Raw genomic sequence first — 21,215 nt, forward strand, 5'->3', positions numbered from 1 at the left:
ACAACAGCTCCAACCCACTGTGGGACCGAGTGAGGTACGAGGGGCTGGTGCCGTGGTTGAAGCTGCCACTCACTTCCCTTCAAGCTTTGAGCATCCGTCTTTACTTTTCTATGGTGAACTTGTCTTGCACCTTTTGTTTAATATGTCACTTGGGCTCAGTACAATGTTCCACAACTGAGCATATTTTTTTAACCTATTCACAAGGGACATCATATAAACTGGGCACACGAAGAGCTATGTCATCTTTAACAAGGCAGTTTGTATCTTTGGGGTGGTTGAGAACACTGGTCTCAGTCTATGTCTCTGCAGCACACATCATAAGTTGATACCTGTTGCCCCACAGTCTGGCAGGAGAGCGGCTGGCTTGGCCTATTCTGCCGATTCGTAAGGCATCCTTCATCAGTGCACATGAAAGCATTTGCAATGTCCCCTTTGTTATGACCATTCTCTCTGAATACATGTCTCAAATGCTGCAACTCAGACAGTAAGTGGTCATCATCAGAAATAATCTTTGTTCTACATACTAACATGTTCAGGGCTACTTTCTAGTGTACAGCGTGGTTTGGTTAAGGAGAAAGCACAAGGCCAGCTTTGTCATTCAGTGTACAGGAAACCAACACATACTGTTCACTACTTCAGTACCAATAGTTTTCACAACCCTGAACACAAGAAAGCAGTCCTGAACATGTTAGGACACAGAGCAAAGATTATTTATGACGATGCTCACCTATACTCTGAATTGTAATGTTTCAGGCATGGGTTCGGAGAAAACCGATACAGCAGGTGAGACACTGAAAATTCTTCCAGGAGCCACTGATAGAGGACACCTAGTGAATCAGCAGAAGAGACCAAGCCAACTGCTTTCCTGCCATAATGTCGGGCAACGAACAGCAAGTTATGATGTGTGCTGCAGAGACATGGACTGAGATCAGTATTCTGTTCCAGCCCACCCTCCAAGATAGGAGATATGCTTTGCTCTGTTAAGGATAACACAGCTCTTCATGTGCCCTATGTGTATGGTGCCCCTTGCAAATGCAGCAGCATCTATACAGGTCAAACAATTCATACAGTTGCAGAACATTGTACTGAGCACAAGTGACATATTAAACAAAGCGAACTTCACAAGATAGACATAGCTAAGCATTGCCTGGAAAACAGACATTAACAACTGTTTGAAAAGATTAAATTCTTGGCCACACATCAACATATTGGGATTCTGTTACAAATTAGTTGTTCAAGACTAGAATAAACGGCAACAATTTTGACAGAGATCAGGGGTACACACTTTGAAGGGTTTGGGGGCAGGAACTGGTTATCAAAAGAAAGCAAAGATGGATGCTTGACACTTGCAGGGAGGCAGGAGTGACAGTTTAAAATTTGTTGCCAGCCCCTCATGACACTTGTCATCACTTGGACCAATGGTGGGCTGGAAATGCTACGAGTTGCCCAACCTTCCATGTGTACACTGTTTCTGCCCTTTCTGATTGGTACCAAATACTGCAATCATGCCCGTATAAGCAGAAAACTGTGCAATCCCCAGTAGTCAGTAGTTTTTATTGCCAACAACAATGGCAGAAATAGCCATCAAAATCTCGGGTGTTTTATTCAAAAGGATGTGGCTTGAAAACCAAGAAGATTTTATTCTGTTCCAATGCACAGTACTAGCTGGTGCTGTATATATAAATCCACTGAATTGAGTAGCTGTGCAAAATGTTTTCATGATGATACAAATACATATAATATGAAGCCGCTTGTAAAAATAGTTACTTACTTAGTTTCATGTTCCATGGATCATTTTACATGATAAATTGTAATGATGTGAAATGAGTCATTTTACATTCGCACTGCAAATTATTTTGTACCTATGATTACAGGCTGAACATTTCTAAGCATTTTTCTTCTTCATTTTCTTTTTTTATGTAAAGAAAAAAGTAATATACAGATGTGAAGTACTAATTACTACCCAGTACCTTTTACAAATTACAAATGGCCCAACAAGAAGCACTGAATCATCAGAAAAAATAATACATAATGTTTTTACAAATGTAACTTTAAATTAACTGAAACTACACATAATTAATGCAGTCATTTCAGATCACCATGATCAATTAACTGAATTACAGAATAAGAAAACTGAAATTGGAAATGTAGTTGTAGAGTGTAGGCTGAAAAATGCTGGAAATTTAAACATATTAGAAGTGGCACTCAGATCAGAAGATAAGGAGGCTCTATAAAGCAATGATTTGGAATAAAACTGGAAAACTTTCATTTCAGCCGTAAGTCCATAGAAAGATAAATGTAGGACATAGAAAGAAATCAATCACCAGAGAAATCACGAATGCTTGAGAAGATTTAAAATATTTATATGAAAGTTACAGAAATTGTCAAGCAGCTTGTGAAATGTAAAGAAATCAGAAGAAAGTGTGTAGCAGGACAATAAGACAAGCAAAGTCTAGATATTATAAACATCAAATTGGAACTTCATCAAATATTTATAAGACAGTCTGATCATACACAAATACAAACAGGAATGAATAAGACAGAAAATAGGAATATAATACTAACAGCACAAGAGAAGAAATGACTGATCCACATGAAGTGTGTTCCACCTTATATAAGCATGCGTAAATACAGTTCAGAAGCAAATGAAACAAAATGAAGCATTGAGTAAAAAGACTATAGTTCCACTAGAAATGACAAAATGCCCATCCCTGTTTCCAACAGATGAAACAGAAGTTAGTAATACAATTGGATCACTGAAAAACAGAGGTACAGAGAGTATAATGGAATATCTGAAAAAGTTTTCAAACAGTGTTCACAGTTACTACCAGAGCCTGATATTTCTAGTAAACTTGGTAATTTAGAAGGATCTGTTCCCAACATATATGAAATAGAGTAAAGTAATGTCAATTTATAAAGGTGGTGACAAGGTGGATCCTGAAGAATGTAGACCCATAAAAATTACACCCACCTTATCAAAAATTGTAGAAACAGCTATTAGAAACATAGTTACCAATTTCATAGAAAAACAAAAGAATCCTGGCTGTAGCACAGCAAGTATTTAGGAAAGCCTATAAAAAGAACCATTTAGTACACTTATTGTAAGACATATTTTTTAAACATATTTGAAATCTGCATTTTGTATGCAGCATTCCTCTAAGATAAAATTTAAACTGATCAGTGGTTGTCTCTCCAATGTCTAATTCTAATTTTAAATAAAGACAGAGAAAAGAAGGGCTCAGTACAAAACATACAGTAGAGTCCATTGCTGAACTGACAATATTAACTCCCACCATAGTCCAGTAGTTAGTAAACCTGTAGACATATTATTTACCTGTTTAGATGTTCTGGGTGCAGGGAGGTCCATCTAAGAAGCTGCTATTGTATGGAGTCAGTATCATTGATATGGGTTATTATGATAATTATTCAAATGATTTAACAACAAATCTCAAGTTGTCATGATCACCATTTATTAATGCATAAATATGACACAGCATAAGCAGAGATATATAAAGGAGCTAACAGCAAATGTAAAACAGGTCTCAGCATTTATATATGAGCACATTCAGATTCTGATGTATGTCTGTGAAGCCAGGCTATCAGCATTTCTAATCACTGGGTTCAATTACCATAACTATCAAAGGCTTTCCCATTGGCAGGACTAGTGTTACAGAACACACACACAACCTCATGAGTACAACTGAGATGATTCTTGAAGGATGAGTAGTTGCTTCACATAGGAAGATTTAACATTAACAGCCAGGAGAGCTGTGTACTAACAACATGCCCCACCATACTGACATCTCCTAACACTGCATACAGAGGATAGAACAATAGTCAGTCAATATTTATTTATCTTCAACTGTTAAGTTTGTATTGTGTCTGTATCACACAGTGAAGATAATGACATGTAACAAGATTGAAACACACGTGTTGATCACAGAATGGAAATTGCTAGTGATGTATGTGATGTGTCAAACATGGGCAAAAGAACTCCAGAAATCAGCCAGTTGGAGCATCGAAACTAACAAATACATCTCCAGGACCACATGCATGAGTTAACAGTGCTGGAAATCGTCACTGAGGATGCTTCCCAAATAAAAGAAGCAAAATGCATATGGCAGTAAATAAACTGCCTTCAATTAGTTATAAAGGCAGAGCATACCACCACGAATGTAATTCAGTTGCTCCAGTCCTGGATGGTACTGAGATGTGAGCAGAATGCTCCTCTGTGGTCAGACGGTGAGATTTTGGGAGGTGGTGGGTGACTGGGAAGATAACGCATGGGAGATTTGTTTTTGTAAAAGGTTGGGAGAATAATTATGGTCTGTAAAGGTCTCAGTGACACCCTCAGTATATTTTGAGAGAGACTGCTTGTCATTGCAGATGCAACAGCCGTGGGTGGCTAGGCTGTATAGAAAGGACTTCTTCGTATGGAATGGGTGGCAGCTCTCCAAGTGGAGGTATTCCTGATGGTTAGTAGATTTGATATGGACAGAGGTACTGATGTAGCCATCTTTGAGGTGGAGTTCAACATTTAGGAAGGTGGCTAGTTGGGCTGAGTAGATGGGGTGAAGCAAATGGTGGAGAAAGTGTTCAGGTTTTAGAGCAATGTGGACAGGGTGTCCTTACCCTTGATCCTGATCCTAGAGGAATCCTTCCTAAACAGCTTAGCCACCCATAGCTGCCACACCTGCAGTGATCAGCAGTCCCTCTCAAAATATGCTGAGGGTATCAGTGAGGCTTTTACAGACCATAATTACCATCGCAAACTTACACAAAAACAAATCTCCCATGCCTTGTTTTCCCATCACCCATCACCTCCCAAAGTCTCAACGTCTGGCCACAGAGGAGCATTCTCCTTGTAACTCAGTACCACCCAGGACTGGAACAACTGAATTACATTCTCCACCATTGTTTTGACTACCTCTTGTCATGCCCTGAAATGAGAAATATCCTGTCCAATATTCTTTCCACCCCTCCCACAGTGGTATCCCACTGTCCACTGAACCTACACAATATACTCATCCATCCCTACACAGCCCCTGTTCACAACCCCTTACCTCATGGCAAATGTCCCTGTAATAGACCTAGATACAATACCAGCCCCATACATCCTTCCACCACCACCTACATCAGTCCGATCACAAACATCACCTATCCCATCAATGGCAGGGCTACCTGTGAAACCAGTCATGTAATCTTCAAGCTAAGCTGAAACCACTGTGCTGTTTCTGTGTGATGGCCATGACCACCAACAAACTGTCTGTCTCATGACTGGCCACTGAAACTGTGGCCAATAAACAACTGGACCATCCTGTTGCTGAGCATGCCACCCAATACGACATTCTTCATTTCAATGACTGCCTCACAGCCTGAACCATATGGATGCTTCCCACCAACAGCAGCTTTTCAGAACTGTGTAGGTGGAAACTCTCTCTGCAATATATCCTCTGTTCCTGTAACCCTCCTGGCCTCAACCTTCGTTAGTCATTGTCATCACCCATCTAGCCTCTTCCCTGTACACATTCCAGCACTACACAGCCCTCTATTCCACCAACACACCCAGTCTTTTTACTTCTCTCCTTTTTTGCTAACCCTCCACTCTTCCCCACTACCGTCTAACCTCCTGACTGCACATAGCTGCCCTACCCTCTTGCTACCTGATCTCTGCATGTTCCCCTGCAGCACTTCATTGTCCCCCATCCTTAACCTGCTATACCTCCCCCTCCCTGCTCCAGCCTCCTCCTTACCCCCTCCTAGTTGCCTTTCCCATCATGCACTGCTGCTGCTGCTTGTAGTTTGGCTTCAGCTGCAAGAGACTGTGATCATGAGTGGGTGAGTTGCATTCGTGTGAGTGTATGTTTGTGTCTGTTGTCTATTTTTGACAAAGGCCTTGTTGGCCAAAAGCTTATTTTGTGACAGTTTTTTTGTTGCCTATCTGTGTCTCAGCACCTGCCCTGACTTTGTTATGAATATTCTTTGCCATTACAATAAATCATTTTACTAGGTTATGACCATAATGGACAAAATCTAGCAATGAGAAATTATGCTTGATGATATATAAATTTTATAAATATTTTCCACTTGGTCCATAGTTTATTTTATTTCTCCCATCTTTTATCATTCCATTAAATCCATTAAAATTCCATTCATTGCCTAAATATTTCCCACAATGAAAAATTACCTTCTGTCAATAAACAACAGAGGGTGCAGGTAGGAGTGTCATCTAACTTCACTTTGGAAACTGAATAGCTGGCATAGCTTTACTGTTGACTGTGGTGGCAACATTACCCAGAGGAAGCAGGTCATCAGGAGTATCCTCTGATGGGACCGTGCCAGAATCTAGCAAATAAGCCTGCCAAGGCCCAGTCTTGAGTCAGTTGTGATGCAATCTGTGAAGTACATGGCAAGTGCACTACTGCTTTGACACAGGTCTTAACATCAGGGATTCTGTTTGTCATAGGCAGAAATCTGATTTGGCAAAAAGCCATGTTCTTGTCAGGAAATCCCAAACAATATCAGCTAATAAAGAAATTGGAGCTATTAACAAATCCAGCAATGTGTCAGTTGTGTAGAATATGTTCTTTATTGTTAAAAAAAAAAAAAAAAAAAAAAAAAAAAAAAAAAAAAAAAAAAAACCTATTGCAGCCATGTCAGAAGCTAGGCATTGAAAAAAGGATTCCAGTCAGTCTTCCATAGACTGGAGCTCCACCTAGCTCAAATTAATAGGAACTGCAATTGCAGATGTTTATGTGAGTAGAATTGCATGGGCACTCTAATTAGGGACATAATAGTTTGTCTTACTCCCAATGCAGAAATGAGGAACCACATATTGTATGTATCAAATCCTTCTCTAAGGCAAGTAAGGCAAATAACTCAAGCCCAAAAAACTGCCCATGCAGCTCAGAGTGAGCTTATGATAGAAGAAGACATCAGGGAAGTCAGCTCCCCAGCACTGATCATGCAGTATGCCATACCCCTCTGATGGGGCCTTCACTTCCTCCATATCCCGAATGAACTTGTAAATAACTACACCAGTAGCAACAGGCCATGTCTGTGCAACTGTAAATTACAAAGTGATCATGTGCCTCCATTTTGTGTGCCACGTGTGTGGGTATCCATTTCTATATAGTCAAGTAGAATGGAAACCATGCACATGCCCAATCCACATGGTTCCTTTTAGTCTTATTAGACAATGGTATTGTGGCACCGATGAGGTCGACACCAGTATCGATATGCGTTCGTCTTTCGACTCTGAGCATCGTCTTTCGACTCTGAGCATTGTCTATGGGCTGTTCTGTCATGTTCAGTTCTTTGTGAACCTTGCATGTGTTTGGGTGAATAAATGAACTACTGCTACATGGGTGTTGTTCGGTGTAACCAAACCAAACTTCTCCCTCACTGGTGACCCCAAGTTGTAATGTCTTCAGTTTTCGCCGTTTTACTGTGTCCATGACCTCCACTTCAGTTATTTTTCGCGTGTATTACATCGACACAGCAAATGAAAACAATGACTTCGGACCAGCGCCTAATGCCGGATTTTGTGATCAACATGCATCTTGTTACGGGGGATGTAAGCCCGCCAGGACTGCAACACGATGCCTCTCACTCGATGATTCCACCGATTTCACAGGACGCTTTCAAGCCTGCAACAAAAAGTGAGGTTAGGAGTGTGCTTGACTCCAGCTATCAAACACCTTTGTTCCCGCCACATGTGCCCTCCCTCATCGACTCTGCAGTTACCTCTCACGGATCTCCGTGCAGTGCAGGACCAATGCCGATTTCTGCAAATGCTTCATTGGACAACCTACCACTGCCAGGACAACGATTTGCCACGCCAAAATCCATGCAGTACCATGTGGATACCTGCCATGTGGCCGGAACTGCTTCATTCACAAGTCTACCTCCTCAGCATCCGACCATGCCCGCGCCTGCCTCAGTTCAGCATCAGCACATGCTTTCCTACTTCAATACCTTGGCCTGCAACAGGAACAATAAATTGTTATCTGTGCCTGACCTCCACCTCCATCCCACTGCTATGCCTCAGTGTTTTGTGCCACGACATTCACCTTATCCACACACCATTTTGAGTGAAGTGACTATGAACAGTGAACATTCACACATTCTGTCTCACGTTCGACATCATTTCCCACACTGTGCTTCTGGACAGCCCGCAACTCCGCAGCCTCCCTGAAACACAGGTGGCCCTGACACTGATCACACGTTGAGCTTTCCGTGGACTAGCACGCATTCTCAAACTTTGAAATTTTTCTCGTCTGTCGGCCCCGCGCCAGCTCCAGTCGAGCTTCCGCTACCATTCTCGGCACATCTCGGTGCCTAATCCATGTCAGTCTTCCACGATGCATCAATCCGAACATACCCACAATGTGTTGAGCTTCAGCAACCGCAATCGACACATTACAGTGTCTCACCCATGTTGGCCTTCCGCTTCATGACTGATCGCACTCAACCACAACGTGTCACCTTCACGCTGTTACCCGAACAGCCATCGTTGCCACATCCCCTGGAGGCACACTCTCCTGGAATACTACAGCAACAACAGCTCGATTCACGCAGTGCCTTGCCGAACTCAACTCAACCTGTTCTTCCGAACATTCTACAATGCTTACCGATGCTGCTGCCGTTTAATCCCAACAGAGCAACAACCTGGTTCAAAACTGTGGACGAAGTTTTCGACCATGACAAACTCGATGAGTCAACCAGCTTTCTGTGCCTCATTACCCACCTTCACAACCAGGACGACTTGAGTGCTGACCTGGTCGATGCCCCGGACTCATCTACCCGGTATACTCTAGCCAAAAAGACAGTTCTACATTGGCTTGCACACTCAACTGACACAGCAATACGGCAAGTGCTCCACATTGAGGAACTAGGCAACAACAAACCTTCCCAGCTCTGGAGACGGCTACGTGCCCTGGTCAGCACCGATCTATTCTCTGACACAGCTCTCCTCGCCATCTGGTCAGATAAACTATCTCCTCACATCCACTTTTCTCTGGCTCAAAAGTCTCCTGAAGCTGTCGAGCAAAGAATGACAATTGCTGACAAGCTACACGATGTATCATTGATCTATTTCGCCAGCCACTGCCTACCTGACAAGTCTCAGGTTCAGGCTCATCGCCCTGCAGCCTGATGCGGCTGGGGCCATACTGTGCCGACCTTTCCGCTCACTCTGGGAAGCAGTACACAAGCAACTGCAGCGTCACCAGCTCCCACGCCGCCTCCTGCAACTGAACCTGCTGCGGCCACCGAACCTCGGCCACCGCCACTGGCAATGAACTTTCCACAGGAAATGCAACCGCACTACCTGTACTGTTACTTCCATACAAAGTTTGGTGAGGCGGCATGGAACTGCAGACCACCCTGCAACTTCGCAAATGCCAATCGTAGGTAGGTCTGGGTGCCGCCTGCTGCACACAACATAACAGGCACCCCCCCAGTGCTCCATTCTGTCTGGGAACGACCGGATAATTGCGGACGACTTTACATTAAAGACATTTCGTTGGGATACCTTTTCCTAGTGGAAACAGACGCTGATGTTTCGCAGCTGCCTACGTCCTTAGCATCGTCGAACATCCGCCCTCATCATACTTCACTGCAAGAAGTGAATTCAACTAAACTACAATGCTCGGGTTCAACTTCCCACATCGTCTCACTCTCTGCAAACTGCAAACTCGAGTGGACTATTTTAGTGTGCGAAATTGACAAACCTATACTAGGTATTGCCTTCTTCCAACACCACAAACTTTCACCAGACCTAGTGCAAAACACCGTGTTTCATCATCTGTCCAAGACCGTGACACATTGGTCCGGGCTCATCTCATCCGTACATGCTCGTTTCTGTCGACGCACACGTGCCTTGTCGAGCTTGAACACATTGCTCCCCTATGCAAGGAAAACTTCGAGTTCTCCCTCTGGCTCCACAAAACACAGCTACAGCTCTCCGATGCAGCAAAGGAATTACAGACACTACAACAAGGACAAAGCAAGGTCAGTAAGTGCGCCGAATCTGCTTGCAATCCCAGCAATCGAGCCTCCGTGTGTTTACCTCCTGCTACCCCTCGCAACTATGCTATCAAGACTGCCATAACATGTACTGACAGTTCTGCAGGGCCACACCCTCCTAACACGGCAGCATTTGACACTCGGGTGGACAGAAGTGCGCATGCGCAACGAGTGTGACGTGTTCTTGAACTGACGGCTCCTATCCCCCCCCTCGTGGACAGCAGCTCAAACTACGCAAATTCGGCTCCTGCACGCCGCCATGTGACCGCCACTGACAACACCAACAGTGCACTCGCACCAAGTGTTTCGCCAGCGACTGTGCTGCCACAGGCCGCACCCTCGGACAATGGACTCACTAACGGCTCACGAGCTCTACCGAGCTCACCCGACCACGGTGCCACTGCTTCAGGCCGGCGGCCATCTTGTCGCGTTGACTCCTGGGACACTTTGCCACCTCAGCTCCCGTTGGATCTGCCTAGTGGCTCCTAACACCACGACCACGCCTCACCTGCCCTGCCCACCATATGTTGTAAACAAACCGCCTCCCATGCCGCCAGCAACATTTCCGTATTCACCAACGGCATGGTTCACAAGCTTTGCCTCACGCCAGGTCCCCCGATCTCCACTAAACCACATCGACTTTGTCCCGAGTGCTTCTCCAACCTTAAAAATCAGATTTCTGAACTACTAAGCTCCAGCGTCATTGAACCCTCTGCCAGTAGCTGGTCTACGCCCCTACATATGACACCCAAGAAAGATGGGTCCTGGTGCATGTGGGTAGACTACTGTCGACTAAATGCACCAACAATTATGGACACCTACCCCATATCCAACATTGCTGACTTTACCAGTTCTCTCACAGGTGCGACCACATTCTCTGTTATTGATTGCAAACGGGCCTACCACCAGATCCCCATGGCACCTGAAGACATCGAGAAGACAGCAATCACCACCCCAATCAGGTTATTTCAGTTTCAATTCATGCCCTTTGGTCTGCAAAATGCAACCCAGACTTGGCGATGCTTCATCAACGAAGTGCTATTCGACCTAAAATTCTGCTTTGCATATCTTGATGACATTCTTGTGTTCAGCTCCTCCATCGAGGACAACATTCGACATGTGCAAACTATTACGAACACTCTCGCGGCAGCAGGCATCGAGACCAACCAGGACAAATTGCAGCTACATCAACCTGCTGTCACTTTTCTTGGTTTTCTGGTCTCTGCCGTAGGCATTTCACCGCCCCCTGAGAAAGTACAAACAATACTAAACCTACCCAGACCTCCGTCATTCAAAGAGCTCTGGCACTTTTTGGGGATGGTTAATTATTATCGCCGACATCTACCTCAGGCTGCGGAGATTCAGGCTCCATTAACAGACGCCTTGGCAGGCACCAACACTTCTGGATCTCGGCCCATTCCATGGACCTCTACTATGACTGACTCTTTCACTGCCCTCAAAAATCTTCTTGCCACGGCCTGCACCATAGCGCATCCTCATCCCAATGCGCAGCTTTTCATCACCACAGACGTGAGCAAACTGCCTTTGGCGCTGTCCTTAGCCAGACAATCGACAGCCAAACTTCGCCTCTGCAGTTCTTCTCGCACAAGCTCACCAATGCACAACTGAAATATTCCGCGTTTGACAGGGAGTTGCTCGCAATCTACGAGGCGATTACACATTTTAAGACCGACATTCAGGGATGCACTTTCTATGTTTTAACGGACCACAAACCCCTGGCTGTGGCCATTACAAACCCGCCAGCTGACCTGCCTCCTCGCCGCTTCAGATACATGGACTTCGTACCCCAGTTCACCACCAATGTCAGAGACATAAAGGGTGCTGACAATATAGTTGCTGATTTCCTTTCACGAGTCAACGCCGTCCATTTGCTGTTAGACCTCTCTGAACTGCCTAGCCTCCAACCCGCCGATGAGCAAACACAAATCCTGATTTCAGACTCTACTCCTTCACTACACTTTGTCTGCACCACCTTCCATGGCATTTCTGGTGAGAACTGGTGCGATGACAGTACAGGCACGTTACGCCCCCTCATCCCAACCACGCTCTGTCGAGCTGTCTTCAATGCGCAGCATAATTTAGCCCACCCCAGTGCTCATGTGTCTGCCCGCCTCGTAGCGGAGCACTTTGTGTGGAGAAATGTCAACAAGGACTGCCAGCAATGGGCATGCTCCTGTGTCGCATGCCAATGCTGCAAAGTACACAAGCACACTTCACCCCCCTGCCCCCTCGGCGCCTTTTCGATCCTTCCTGGGCGTTTCGAGCATATTCATATTGACATTGTTGGCCCTCTCTCCCCCTCTAACGGCCTTCGTTATGTTCTCTCGTCTATCGACCAAACAACTCGCTGGGTCGAGGCTGTCCCCCTCCCCAATATTATGGCAGAAACTGTTGCTCAAGCTTTCGTCGAGTCATGGGTATCACGTTTCGGTCCAGCTATCATCACGACTGACCAGGGCACACAGTTTGAGTCAGCCCTGTTCAACGGGATTTGTAACATTTGCGGCATCCGGCATATCTGTACCACAACATGTCACCTGCAAAGTGACGGGCTGGTCGAGCGTTGGCACCGCACTTTCAAGGTGGCTCTTTGATGCCAAGACTCTCTATGGACGGAGCCCCTTCCCCTTGTGCTACTCAGCATTCGTGCGATCTAGAAGGAAGACCTCAAAGGCACAATAACCCAGTTCGTATACGGCCAGAACATTGTTCTCCCTGGCAAACTTGTGAGCCCTTCCGCTTCTCTCCCTCAGTCTGACTTACCTTCCTTTGTGGACCTCGTCAGACGCCACTTCATCAACATCCATATCCCTCTGCCAGCCAGCCATTCCTACCCTAAGGTTCACGTCCCGAAATCTCTGGACAATTGCGAGTACGTCATGCTCTGAGATGACACTGTCCGTGCTCCCATCCAACCGCCATATACCAGCCCGTACCGAGTTCTCCGGCGCTCAGCCAACACCTATGACATCCAGATGAAAGATTCAGCTGTTACAGTCTCTCTCAACAGACTTAAGCCTGCTCATGTTGAGCCTTCTTCTACCCCCCCCCCCCCCCACCGTTTTCAGGCCACGACCATGCCACTCACTGTCGTGGCTCATGACGCTCCAACCACTGCCTTCACGTCGGTCTTACACACTCAATTGAGTGACTTCCAGCTCCAATCGACAAGCTCTCCTCCAACGTCGCCCTCTACTCCGGTCTCACACACTCCATCGAGTGACCACATGCTCCCCACGTTGAGCTTACCTATGGTCACGCCCTCACTGCGGGGCCCTTCACCGGTCCCCTCGACCTCTCCACTGTCACCTGCCTCGCCCTGTCAAGGTTTATCATGACACCCCCCCCCCCCCCCATCTTGAACATGCCCTCATTTGAGGTGTTTGTGCCTGTCCCCTGGCAATAATCCATGACATCTCAATAATACTGCACGATTGTACACTGTTCGTCGTGTGTTTCTCTTCATCCAGTACTCATGACACAACCTCCTCCATTCCTTGCCACCTGGTGAAATGTGTTCCCCTCCCACCTGACTTCGACCTGGACATGCTTTGTGTGTTCGCCACACCCATCAGAAACATCAGCATCGTTGCTCCGTTCCACCCGCAAACCGCCAGCCTACCAGTCGCCGCACGACCAGCATGCCCAGTACAATGCCCGGCTCGCTTCAATGACTTCCAGGTTTGGTGGCCGGACCTTCCTTCACGACATCTACCCACACAGCCCCCCGGCAACGCTGTCGCGCTGACTATGGTCCGGCTCCCGCACACCACTCCTGCCAATGCCTTAGTCACCCTCCCACCCCCCGACCTCTCAAGAGTATTCTGTACTGCAGGAGGGCGGGGGGGGGGGGGGGGGGCTATGTGGCACTGACGAGGTCGACACCAGCATTGATATGCGTTCATCTTTTGTCTCTGAGCTTCGTCTTTGTACTCTGAGCATTGTCTTTGGGTTGTTCCGCCATGTTCATTTCTTTGTGAGCCTTGCATGTGTTTAGGTGAATAAATGAACTCTGCTAAATGGGTGTTGTTTGGTGTAACGAACCCGAGCTTCTCCCTCAGTATCAATAAAATATTGAGAAATACGGAGAAATGGATTTCCTATGAATGTGTTGAATTTCAGCATGTTCACAGTTTATATATTGATATATAGAAAGGAAGTACAACTACATCATTTCTAAAATGCCTAACTGAATCATTTTCTATGAAAAATAAATGTAATCTGCTCTCTTAAAAACATTAACTTGAATAATAAAAATTCTATAGGGAATATAAATGCTTATTTGATTAACATGATTAATAAGATTTCATGCACAGCTTCCACAGTATATAGTGATGAAAGATATAATAAATTAATTGCTAATAACATACTTCATATAAAGTCAGATCCTCTAAAAACAAGACTACAGGATATTCAGTGGGAGAAATGGTACTATTCAACAGAAGCATTCACAAAAATGAACTGATAGTTTGAGCAAAATAAAACAAAGGTATGGTCCTATTAGTGGTTGCAGCCGATTGTATTCCTCCAAACTTTGAATTGACTTACCCAGTCTTGTGCAGAGGAGCCTATAGTTTAACGTGGGTTCTGAACCACATTGCAACACAGAACTTTTCACGTGAACAAACATTTCCGGAAAAGAAAAAAGTGAAAAGTACAGACAAATCAATCAGACTTATCAATGATAAAACTGAAAACCTCTGAATCTGCAGTCTGGTGCTTTACCACTGAACCACCAAACCGCATCAATTTGATCAAGGTTTAACTTAATATTAGATTTTTCTATTACAAAACTGTATTATTATTATTAATATTATTATTATTATTATTATTATTATTATTATTATTGTTGTTGTTGTTGTTAGGATACTGTTATTAGCATCTGTTCTTATCTCACTGCTGTGAAGCTTTACTGCAAATGTTTGCCGTGTCACCTGTACCTGACTTATATGGTTCAGATTGTGCAGATTATGAGACTGATGTATAACTGACAATTCACCAAAGATGAAAAATTCTTGGTATATTTTAACCAAATATACTTCTATTGGCACAACAGTGGTGAGAAAAGGTTGGGAGGGGGAAGGAGGGAAGTATGGCTGATGGCTGGGCGGTGGGGAGAAGAGGCAACAAATGGACAGAATAGGGATATGGCTCCAGTGTGATTTAGCTCTGGTGAAGTGAGGGGGAAGTCTTGTGTGGCACACAGTGACACTGATGATTGGATTGGGAGGGTCAGACATAACAGATGGAAAAGTAGACTATACGTAGAGAGACAGATGTTAGTATAGATAGTGAAGTGGGGTGGGACAGGAGCTAACAGGCATTGAGGCCAGGTGGACTGTATTGGGCACAATTTGGCAGTGACTATTCATTTGAATGAACCATTTGTTGCTGGTCATGCCTACATAAAAGATCATGCAAAAGCTACACCAAAGATGTACACACTAACCCTCCCCACTTCAACATAACCATCTCCTGGTAACTTTTGAAGAACTCTTTGCCTCCAACCTGGACTCATCTTTTTTTAGAATGTCCCTGCCTGAAAACACAAACCTCTTGACTGTAGAAAGAACAAACATCCACAAACTTGAGAGAAACCTAGCTTTAATCATCTACCTAGTGGACAGAGATTCCACCACTGTTGTGATGAACTGCAAGGGTTGCATGACTGAATATTATCAGTCAACTGTAGGACTCTTCCATCTACAGGCCCTGTTGTAGTGATCCCATCCCAGAAGTCCAGCATAGCCTCTCATCCCTACTCAAATCTGTAGGCCCAACCCAAAGATTCTGCCTCAAAATCATCTCCCTCCTAAGCCCAACAACCCATCCCTCCCCAACACCTATTACTATCCATAAACCTAAACATCACTGATGATGTCACTATCCTTGTCACTGTTCAACAATGGCTGAAGTAATGTCCTACCAGTTCCAAACCTATTACCACATTCCCTATGCACCTGTCATGCAAGTACTATTTCCATAACAACAACCACCTATCTTCTGATTGAACACTATATAAATAAATGCAAGGCATCACAATGGGTAACAACATGATGCCCTCCTATGCCAGTCTATGGGGCACCTAAGTGAAACATTCCTAGCGACCCAAGATACTAAACCCTTACTTGGTTCAGGTTTATTAAAGATATCTTCATGATCTGGAACCAGTGGCAAGATACTCTATCCTCCTTCCTCCACAACTTCAACGATTTCTCTCCTACCTGCTCCATCCAGTCCAGTTTGCTGCTTTCCTAGACACTGACCTCCATCTCTCCATTGGATCCACAGTAACCTCTGTCTGTATGAAGCCACTAACCGTCAACAGTACCTCAGTTCTGCAAAGGAGTATCACCCTTACTATCTATTGTGATTTTAGGAAATGTGGAATATTTTCCTCACTACCCTTCCTACTTCTTGAAAAGCCGAATTCCACTATCCACCCAATCCGCAAAATATTCTGGAGTGTCTGTATGCCACACCTACACCTGACCATTTGTCTTATGGGTCATATCCATCTGGAAGACCCACATGCAAGACTTGTCCTATGCATCTAACCAGCATAGCCTACTCCAGTCCCACCATAGGCATATCCTACTACATCAGAAGCAGGGCAGCCTCTGAAACCAGTCATACCATATACCACCTTTGCTGTAGCTTTTGCACAGTGGTTTATGTGAGTATGCTCAGAAACCAACTGCCCACCTAAAAGAATGGGCTTCCGAAAACTGTGGGCTCGAGTAGAACAAGCTCCTCTCCAATGCATTGTGTACAACATGCAATTTCCCCTGTATGTACAATGTTGAGTTCACTAGTGCCACATACCAAACACATCTGCTAACTGCACCTCCCTGCTAGCCATCAGCCACACTTCATTCCAACCCATCCCCCTCCCCACCACCTCCCCACACTCACCTGCTCCGTATGACACAAGCCCTCACCCCAGTCAAGCTGCAAGCTGCAGTGCACCTGTAATTGATCTGGATGATGTAGTATGCATGCATCCGTGTGTGTGTGTGTGTGTGTGTGTGTGTGTGTGGTGTGTGTGTGTGTTTTTTAATAACAAAGACATTGTCCAAAATTTATGTGCCTACTAACCATTCAGTACCTCAGTTATAAGATACGTTGTTACCTTCATTCTTTCCATTATTTATATGTTTTTTAGTGTATTACACAACATTTTGACTGGCATAGCTTTTTATACTGGAAAGTGAAAACTAGAAAGTCAATGTTTGGAAAGTGGAAACTACATATTCAGTGTTATTTTCTCAGCATTCTTGTGGTGGAACTATTACTTCCTGTTACAAAAGCAGTAAATAACAGCTGAAATTGGTAATTTATTGTTGAAATTCCATATGATGGTGCCAGCCAGTAAACCATTTACAAAAATACAAAATATAAATTCATTTTGTCAGTTCACCAATTCTAAAAGTAATGAGCTAAGATTAAAACTCTTGTTTTAGTTGTTGTATCGAAAGATCTTGTGTTTTCCTACATCAAATGATCCATTACTTCAGTGATATAAACTTGACTGATGTTATTACACATACAAAGAGCAGTATTATTAAAAATGTGCTGCAACAGGTGGGAAGCCTCCTACAGACATGTATCCTCAAGTAAGGGGATTTAGCAGTAAAAAGAAATTTTGCTGGTGTATCATGGTACTATTTGGATGCTTTATGACAGGCGATTTCAAGTATTTTATGTTATGTCTCAATATGATAGACTTATTATAAAAATTTAATACAAGCAAGACAATATATTGAAGGAGATGTGGCAATAAACCTAATTCACAATTATCATCTGTGCACTGTTGTACAGTTCAGGAGAACCAAAATATGAGTGCTTGCTGAAATTGCAGTTTACAGAAAAATGTAAAACGTTACTGTGCTATAACAGCAGCAGCAATCCTCTAGTATTTGTATTAAAAATCCATGCTCATAAAGGAAGGCAAATGCAAACAGTTAACTGGATGACATTTTCACACTCACTTTTTATTGATGAAATCAACTGTGTAAAAATACCAGCTACACTTTTCATAGCAATATTAACTAATACAGCTTATCTCTCCATAATACCTTTAATGTTAAAAACTATTATTTCTCTGGGGGTTTAAAGTACTGCCAACAGAGTGAACCCTATAGACAAATCAGCAGCTTACTTTTGAATATGATTATAGAGGATTTATCTTGTCATTACTTTAGCAACTCAACCCATCTATTCCATAATTTGCCTTGAATGATTTAAAGAAGGGTATTCTTATTTTACACTGCTTAAGTATTATGCAGATGCAGATTTTATGCTGTCTTTCAGAAAATATTGTTCAGTCATTCAAAATTACAGAATGAATAATATCCACATCATCTGAGATAGCTTTCTTAAACTAGATCCTGAAATATTCTTGACTTTTTTATTTTTAAAAGTCCCATCCTACATGCAAAAAATTGGATCTGACTATCAAGTATTTCTGATATTTATTATATAACATAAAACATCAAATGGATTTGAGGTAATGTTGTTCTACAAAAAGATATTTGGTTGCAACCCAGGGACTCTTTTTTTTTTACTGAAGTTTCACTAATTTTACAGAATTTTTGTTTCATAGAAGAAATCAATCAATAAAAAATTATATTGAATCTCCAAGTAATACCATTCCATTTTAAACAAAGACAGTACTCACATATAATAGTGGGATAAAATCCAAGTATCACATATTCACTCACAAAACATGATATGTTAGTTTAATGAACTGGTACTTATAGGTGACATTGCACAATATCCTGATTATTTTATATAATTTTGGATAATAACTACACTGCTGATACTTGGTTAAAGCTTAAGCAACTTGATTGTAAGCACAGTGAATAATCTGTCTAGTATATTTTTGAGTAACTAAATTAGAGACACTTCCAAGTAGCATGTACTACACATGTTCACAATGCATTATGACACAAACTCCATAAGTCATCAAACATTGTGAAGAGCCATTGTGATACTCGACATTCAAGATGTGTCTAATATAATACAGGTCAGGTGACTTGGGGGAGGGGGTGAGGGGTGAGTGCTCTTAAACACCTTCATGTCCATTGAATGTTCCCCAAACCTCTCTGACAGAACTTGTGAGTCACAGTGTGGTGCCCTGTGTTCACGGAACTGAAGGAAAACAAATGGTTACATATAACTGGACAGTAGGCTTAATTTTATTTTTGACAAGTGAGAGACAACATCATGCACATCAAAGTCCCAATTTCCTACCATGGAACCATTTCCCAAATGAGAATAGATTCAGCACCTGTCTGAACAGTAGCCTAATCTATTGGTGAACTGGATACATCACATCATGTAACTTATGATTTAAAAGTTCTCTGTCATCTGCAAGTATTGCAAATCATCAGTACAAGGGACATTTTGCTGTGCTTGGAGTTTCTACTGGTAGAGTTTCTGCAGCCATGCTAAACTCTGTGCTCAGTGAAAAACACTGAGCAGAGGAACACAGGTGTGGTTTCATCTTCTGTATCTTATAGTGAGGATGTGGTTCTGCATGTTGTAATTCCTGACTGACTGTTATTATACTACAATGAATTTGTGAATGATTTGCTTACTCTAACCTGTTATAACTTATGTTGTTTAACAGTACCCCCTTTTGTTAACATATCATTTCCCACTGACTCTATTTCAATAAGCATCAGTTTTCTCTGAACTGTAGTATCCATAGCACACCCTTCAAATGTTAAAATCTTACAGTTTGCATTTTCTTGCAGTTGGAGTATCCATGTGTTGGACACCCAACATTTCACACTGTTGAGAGAGTACAGTATCATGTGTCTCGCCTTTGAGTGTCACACTGAAGGACTGTAGCAGATATAATTAAATCCCAGTAATTAATTTAGGAGTAATAAAAACCACTCATTGAATAGCAGCAGCACTGACTCATAGAAAGCACACACAACACACATGCAATTTGGGATTGCATTTCAGCAGGTGGACTAGGGTGGGTTGGCGGTTGTGTCAAGAGAAGTGGGGAGAGGGAGAGAGAGGTGTGAGGCATGAAGGGGGGTTGGAGATGGGTAGCTAGCAGCTTGGAGACAGACAGCAGGTTTGCTGGCTAGGAATGCAATAGGGAATGGTGACAGGTGAGTGGGCTAGGCAAGTGATACACGGGTACCAGGGACAGCGAGCTGCAGCATATGACGAAGGTGATGCCGAGTGTGGATTGAGACGGGGTGACAGGACAGTAGAAGGGTAAACTGTTGGGTGGAGGGTGTGGGGACACTGGGTTAGTGCAGAGTGAAGGCTGGAGCGTAATGGGAGTGAAGGCTTGTTCTTGGATACAGTTTGGCATGGCCATTCATTCAGATGGACAGCTGGTTGGTTGTCAAACCAACATAAAAAGCCATGCAGTGACTGCAGCAAAGTTGGCAGATGACATGACTCCTTTCTCAACAGATGACTCTGCCTCTGACATCCCAGTAATGTTGCACATTGAACTACGACATTTGTTGTGGTAACAAGAGAGTATATCTCTCTCTCTCTCTCTCTCTCTCTCTCTCTCTCTCTCTCTCTCTCTCTCTCTCTCTAACTCACTATTTCTCTATGCATTTTAAATATATTTTCTATGTTGTTTATGTGATATGTAGGGGATAACAGAATTTGATTACTGGGTGTTTTACGTGTACTATAATTAAAGGAACCTCAAATTAATCACTTGTGATATTCAATTTAACAGCAGTTATTGATGGCAACAGGGTCATAAAAATTAATCAGTATTTCTATCAGAGATTGCATACAGCCATCATGCCTTCCACACTGACAAAGCGATACTGTCACCTCTTTATAACATTTCTACTAAAAATGTTTTTTTTTTTTTTTTTTTTTTTTTTTGCTGGTCAGTTGGGTGTGCCTGTCATTCTTTCAACAATCACATATGAATATGTAATATTTTGTTCAAAATTAGTCAATAGTGCACGATGTTAGACTGAAGTAGCTATGAAATTTAAGGTATTGGGATACAATTTTAAAAAATAGGTTAACACTTGCTATATTAGTAACTATTAGTGCCAACACAGTTCCTTTGGCAAAGCTATCAGACTTTGACCTTAAATCCTTGTTATGTTACATGATAGCAGATTAAATATTCCCATTTGATGTGAGAAAACATTATTTGT

General features: G+C 43.2%; 1 protein-coding gene across 1 annotated transcript in view; it reads right to left on the reverse strand.

Moving 5' to 3' along the window:
- Window positions 1-21,215, reverse strand: part of LOC124721780 (potassium voltage-gated channel subfamily H member 2) — an 887,059-nt gene that overhangs the window by 344,202 nt on the left and 521,642 nt on the right. The gene's annotated exons all lie outside the window — the stretch shown is intronic.

This window comes from Schistocerca piceifrons, chromosome X (assembly GCF_021461385.2).
Source record: "Schistocerca piceifrons isolate TAMUIC-IGC-003096 chromosome X, iqSchPice1.1, whole genome shotgun sequence".
Taxonomy (NCBI): Eukaryota; Metazoa; Arthropoda; class Insecta; order Orthoptera; family Acrididae; genus Schistocerca; species Schistocerca piceifrons.